Raw genomic sequence first — 7,376 nt, 5'->3', positions numbered from 1 at the left:
GGCGGACCTGATAGAACGCCCCCCTGGTCACGGCCGACAAATGGTCTTCCAGTGTCAGCCGTGGATCCAGGAGGACACCCAAGTTGCGTGCCTTCTCTGAGGGGGCCAAAATTTCGCCCCCTATAGTCAGCGATGGAGTCAGCTGACTATGCCGAGGCGCCGGCAACCACAGCCACTCGGTCTTGGAAGGGTTGAGCCTAGTTAGGTATTTGATGCAATAAGTCTTGATTGAAAAAAAATCCTTTAAAGCCATGGTGGATCAACTAGACACACAGCCATAGATACTGGAAGAGGAGCATGCAAAGATTGAATAGTGGCATCCCAGACTGAGAGTGATGGCTACTCTGCAGTCATGAAAAACAAGAGTCTTACAAATATATAGTAGCAATTGCTTTACACGAATGATACAATTGCACTTGAAAAATTGTATAGAGTTCTGAGAAGTTGCTAAAGAGTAATCACTATACTGCTGAGGTGGACTGAAAAATGGTTTGAAGGGACTGGTCTGTTTTGTCCCTCTCTGCTGCCCAGCTAACAAAGACAGGAGTGAGGAAACTGTTATATTAATCTTGATGGGATTCTTCTACTACTAGCAGTCTTTCTCTGATCCCATCAAGTTTTATGCATTGAGCAATCCCCACTCATGACTTAGGAAAATGAAGGGCAACTCTCATGATTTGCATTAAGATATCCACTGATCTCAGTCTGGAAAATTCTGTTATTAAGCCATTCTGATTAAACCCTGGTGACTAGAACATGCACTTGCTGATCATACAAAAACCACCAGATCATATGAAAATAATGATTCTTAAGAAAGAAACAACTGTATGGGGGTAGACAAGTCAGGAATATTTTATGTCATTACAGTTAGTCTTAGACTTATAACCATATTATGTGGCTGTATCTAATTTTAGGACCATTTTTGTTGTGGTTGTTAATTGAGTCACTGTAGTCATTAATAGCAATAGCACTTAGCACTTACACTTATATACCACCTCACAGTGCTTTACAGCCCTCTCTAAGCGGTTTACAGAGTCAGCATATTGCCCCCAACAATCTGATTCATTTTACCAACCTCGGAAGCAGTGGTGGGATTCAAATATGTGAACAACTGGTTCTCTGTGTGGATGTTGCTTCCAGAAGTCCATTCTGGGCACGGGCAACAAAAAAGTAGCTGCCGGTTCTGCTGAACTGGTGTGAGCTGGCTGAATCCCACCACTGCTCGGAAGGATGAAGGCTGAGTCAACCTTGAGCCGGTGAGAATTGAACTGCTGGCAGTCAGAATTAGCCTGCAATACTGCATTCTAACAACTGCACCACCATGACTCTTTAAGCACAGATTAAGGAAATCCTTGTCCACAATGGGCATTTTTTTCTGCCAGAAATTGGAACAAAGTACTGATTTTCAACAAAAAAAAATCTTAAATAACAATAATTGACAATGGGACACTGCAAATGACTGTAAATGTGAGCCGGTTGCTAAATGCCCAAAATGCGATGTGATTCTGGTTGTAAGTAAGCCATGGGTAACTTTGAATGGTTGCTAAGCAACCAATTGTAAATAGAGAGCTATCTGTATTTATTTATGAAATGTAGCTAACTACTGGAAACTGGCCAGATTTTAGGAGGTTTACAGAATTTATAGACTGAAAAGGTAAAAATAAAAATAAAGTGATTAAAATAATAAGAATACAACTAAAAAATGATAAAATCGTAAAAAGTGGTGTCACTAATACAGTTAAACCCAAAAGCCCTTAAAAAGAATCATACTTGCATCTGCTTCTAGAAAACCATGATGGTGGTAGACAACTATATTTGGGGGCAAGCTGGTGCAGAAGAACTTGCTAAAGAGAATGCCTGCCATTGGGGCCTCTCTCATTGTACAGCCTGGTAAATGGAGGCCATTAGTATGCTATCCCTAGTTGTTCGAGTAGGATGGCAAAAAATTATTGAGGAAGAGTCACCTGTAAGATACCCAGGTTATGAAGTATATAAGGCTTTATACTATATCTTGAACTGCACTTGGAAACCTACTTGGAAACTTATAACAGAAGAATAATGTGGCACTATCATGACTTACCAGTGAGCACATGTGCTGTTACATTCTGGACCAACTGAAGTTTCCAGGAGTGATCTTTAAGAGCAGTCCCAGGTGCTATGGATTATAATTATCTGATCAATAAATGACAAGGCATGAGTGGCCATCTTCAGATCATCCTGTCTAGGTGATGCTACAATTGGTGGAACAGCTAAAGCCTCCAAAAAACAGTATTCACCAGCTCTTTGAACAGGAGCAGTTAATCCAGGAAGTCCTGCTCGTTGCAAGCCTGTACTTTCTGGGGGAGCATCATCCCATCAAGAGTCAAATATCGTATAACCTTGGAATTATTCAACTTCTGAATAAACAGCCACTCTTCCTCTTTGGACTGAGTCTGAGACTGGTTTTTTTTCCTATTTCAGGTCATAACATCTACCACATTTCTCAATGGATCTTTGGTGAAGATATATAACTAGATAACATCAACATATTATAACAATAGCAATAGCAGTTAGGCTTATATAACGTTTTATAATGTTTTACAGCCCTCCTAAGCAGTTTACAAAGTCAACATGTTGCCCCAACAATCTGGGTCCTCATTTTACCGACTTTGGAAGGATGGAAGGCTGAGTCAACCTTGAGCTGATGAGGATCGAATCTCTGGCAGTAAGCAGAGTTAGCCTGCAATACTACATTCTAACTACTGCACCACTACAATGAGATTTCACCCCAAACTAGCAGATGACCTCTCCCAGAAATTTTATATAGATGTTAAACAGGATAGGAAAGTGGTCTGAACCCCGCTGCATTTCATCATGAAGTGGTCAGGGGCCTGATCCACCTCCACCTACAACAACCACCTTCTGAATCTGTCCACTGAGGAACAAGTAGAAACCTTGGATACCATGTTTCCCAACCTTCCCAACTGTTCTAGAAGAATACTGTGGTCAACAGTATTGAAAGGTGCTGAAATATCTAGCTTATATGATAAGTTAAATATACAACTGATCTCAGACCTGAAGAAAGAAATACACATATATTGTACTACAAGAAAATATCAGAAAGTAAGACACGAGTATGCTGTGAATAAGAGGTAGTAAAATAAAAGCACTTAACATATTTTTAAAATTATGGTTAAGAAATAAAAATTGCCAATATTATCACAAAAGTAAAATGTAGCAGCCTTTCATAAGAGGATATATAGCTTCTATTATACTGTTCACAGGGAAATTCCAATCTGGAATAATTTAAGAACATGTATGAATTTATTTTACCTGTGTTTTCTTATTTATTCCATCTGGATATGTGCCATCACAAATCTTCTACCCTCAGTGGCCTATTTTGATATTCCTAAAGGTCCCAGTGGCAGCAATTATCAATAGCTGTCTTCAAACCGGAGACTCTGGTGTTCAGTAGGACACACATTTCACATATATACCTGACACTGTAGAGAAAAAAGAATTTCCTGATCAGAGGTACATTTTATACGCACTTTAAATTTTTATACTATGAAGATAATACCAGCTGTTCTTTTATTTTTCCTCTGTTTTCTCTTGGTCTTTCTCCTACTTTCTTTTGAAGTCCCTCATTTTTTCTTTATAGTTTTTTTTGTTACAATCATTAAGTATATATTATTAAATAAGCAACATTGGAAATACTTCATACTAATATATTTATGATTGCACAGGTTCAGAAGCAAAAAGCACACGAGTTTTGCATTTAAACTGTAATGAAATCTAACTGTTTGAGTTTATGTATGAGTATCAGTTTAAACCATAATGAAACCTAACTTCCTAGTAATAGCATAGTTAAAATAAATAGAAAACCTGGCTCAACCTGCCATTTGGCTTGGTATGATTGCTTGGAAACAGATGAAAGAGAAAACACAGTTCAGTGGAGAAGAACTAGAACAGCTCAGCTTGTTGAAATATTATCAGTGATTACAGAGACAATGACCTCACAGAGGCCTGTGAGGTGGATAATCCTGCAAGATACCAATAATATAACAGTGACATCATATGATATAATCAAAGAAACAACACAGCACGCTAATTGCTTCAGTTTAAACAAAACAGACCAGCCTCTTACTGTATCTCTTGTCTAGGCTGCACATATAACTATCTTTCTTTTCCTTGTTCCTCTCAGGATGCTAAATTTTCAATACATGAAGACTATTTTTGAAGACGGTGGCAATCTTTCTTTTCTAGGGTTTACTATTTTTTAAGGGAAAATTTTCTAAAGAAGAAATGGGTTCATCAAGATAACAATTCTAACGAAACAAATATATCACATTTGTCACTGCTAATCAATTCAGTAACAGAGTTCTGGTGATAGTCAAATTAACATCATATTCATTACAATTTGCTGCAAATGTGAAAATTACAGAGTTTAATCCTAAAGTTTGTCAAATTATTTCCAGCCACTTTGATCTACTGGTTAAGGCACTGGGGCTAGAAAGATGGAGACCTTGAGTTTTAGTCCCCCTCTTAGGTATGAAAGCTGGCTGAGTGACTTTGATCAGTTATTCTCTCTCAGCCTAACCTATTTCACAGGAAGGTCATTGTGGGGAAAATAAGAGGAAGAGCATCAGATAGGTTTGCTGTCTTGAGTTGTTTATGAAAATAATAAAGGTGATCTAAATAAAATAAATAATTATACTGACTAAATTCTGAAATACATACTTCTTAGCTTCTATAGCATCAGCTTTTCATTTATACACACTTAGCTTTCCCTTCAGTCTTTGCTAACAACGCTAGCATTCTCCTGTACTTCTCTATAAAGCTTTCTCCAACATCTAACATGTCTTGTATTTGCCCATCCTTCCTTCAATTTACATTTCTTACCAAAGCTCAAACGTCTGATGTGGGTCTGACTTGCAGCAATTGGAGTGATGAGCACAATTATACCTTTTCAAAGATGGCCAATTACTTATTGAATTTCCTGTCTTAAAATGAACGTTTGGCTTTATAGATGAGATCTTAAGCGTCTCTTTAAATTAGTCTTTTGGATGCGTTGATTTTAGTTGGTTGACTTATAATGCATGTTTTAAAGTTTCTAGTATTAATGTGCTGCTGTCATGAACATTTTGAAACTTTTTAAATCCTGTACGCTACTTCGGCAAACTTCATTTTAAAAAAAGACATTTAAATAATATTTAATTTTCCTCAGTCTAGAACTTCTGCTCTCCTGTGGTTGTAACTCTATACTTTGACATGAGTATTGGCAATGATATTGGTACTTTAAACTGGATGTTTTCTTCATTGAAGCTTCCATTGATTCTGTTTTCTGTAACTGTTTCCTGTCAGCAGTTGAAATATCACTATAACTACAAAATGAATGATCAAGATGAAAACAGCAGGTCACATTTTTTTGTGGAAATTTTGATAACAAAATCTAAGTCTAAGAGATCTGTAATCTGAGTCAAGGGTCTTACACTTACACCTAACCATAGCACCAACATGGACCTGCAACTGCTTATATAATTTTTTGCTATGTTCTCATGACTTCAATTTTTACCTGAGATAGCTTAAAATTTCCATAACTGTTTCAGGTTTATAATCCAGTTTGTATCCTTAACTCTGGGATGGGCACACCATTCCCACCTATTTCTTGTAAAATTTCCTCAGAATTATTTATCTCTGAGCTGGTGGAGAATTCAATTTTTTAAAACTGGAATTGCCTCAGTATTTGCCAGATTACCAAGCTGATCTATAGCCCAGAAATCTAGATCAGCTCAAATAATAGCTGATTAAGTGATGGACATAAGACAGTGAGATGAAGCAAAAGAGAGACAGCTATCCCTCTAATGCTTCATGGTGCAATCACTCCACCCTGTCTCTTGGTGCTGGGCTGTTACGGAATTTGGGTTTATTGCCTTTTCAAAATGATACTAAATCTGTTAAAAATAGCTTAACTTATGAGTTGATGGATACACAGGGGCAGTTGCACTGATAGTAGCTAGTGGACAAAGCAGTTTAGAGAGATAGAAGGAGGAAGAGAAGTTGGGCCCATCTCTCCTAGTCTCTACACAGTGAGTTGCTAGGAGTTTATGCAAAGCCTGGAATAACATTTGAAGGTGGCTAAACCAATTGGGTGAACAATCTATCCAAACTAGGATTACTTCCCAATCCTGTTCTATGCCAGGTAAGGAGTGATTGCTGTATATTTTTCTGCTGGCAGTGATTTCTAGTGGAAGAAGACAGTGTGTGTGTGTGGGAGGGGAAGATAGGAGAATCTACCAATTACTTTCCTTAACTTGCCCTGCTCACAGTAAATAAGGACACCACAATTCAGTAGCAGGATACTAATAGGTGAGGCAGGGTGAATGAAATTTTCTGCTCGTATACAGTAATTTTATGCCATTGAACTGGTAAATGGTGTTTTAATGAGCTGTAAGAAGTGCTTAATCCAGGGTAGATATCCTAAGATGTTGTCTTAAAACATCAGCTCTTTAAGCAGTAGCTTGGATGGCTAATTATATTTCAGAGAATTTCTTCTTTGGGATTGGCTTTTAAAATATCAGCTTTAGAGGTTTCTAGCTCCGGATTATTACTTTCTATAATTTAAGGATGAATATTTTAAGAATGCAGTCCTTTAGTGTCAGCTAACACTGTACAACTTGGTTCATTTTTTTATCTAGTACAAGGTACATCTTCCAAATTTGTTCTCCAGCTTTGTGGATGGAAGGAGTGTATCATTTAATTCTTCTCTTTTGCAGACAGACTGTGTACTTTATGAAGGGCAGAAAGAAGATTGTGCTAACAGAGCTGAGGAGAGCTAGTCTTTTTTCCCTTCATTGCTAGCTATAAAATCTGCCTCCACAGTAAGAGTTGTTTTGCAGCTGAGCAAATATCTGAAGAATCATCAAGGAGCCCTGCCAAACTTTGGAACTTTGAAAGTGGATTCAGAGAGAAGGGTGTTACCTTTTCGAACCATCAGCACTGACCTATACATTCTACAATTGGTCTTGAAGCCCAAGATGAACTGCAAACGTTGTAGTTGAAGTATTAGTCTTCATTTGGTGATGTCTTGCTTCTTGCTTTTTATAACATCATTTTTATATCACTTTAGCTGGATCTCAGATAGATGCTTATTTCTGCTCATTGGATCTTGCACTTTTTAATGGATCTAACTGGCTTTCTTTTAAAAAAAATATCTAAGTTTCATACTACAATCATTTGCTGCTTCTAGACTATGAATGTTTGGTTTCATTATGTTTGATATCTCTGGAAAAAAATGAGATTAAACTTTGCAACATAAAATCGATAGTTGCTACACTTGATGCATTTTTCTATCAGCAAGTAGGATAAAGTGGGGGTGTTCCCCACAGAAGCAAATC

Source organism: Protobothrops mucrosquamatus, unplaced genomic scaffold, assembly GCF_001527695.2.
Source record: "Protobothrops mucrosquamatus isolate PMUCROS unplaced genomic scaffold, P.Mucros_1.0 scaffold251, whole genome shotgun sequence".
Classification (NCBI taxonomy): Eukaryota; Metazoa; Chordata; class Lepidosauria; order Squamata; family Viperidae; genus Protobothrops; species Protobothrops mucrosquamatus.
The sequence above is the reverse complement of the archived record's forward strand: the minus strand, read 5'-3'. Positions refer to the sequence as shown.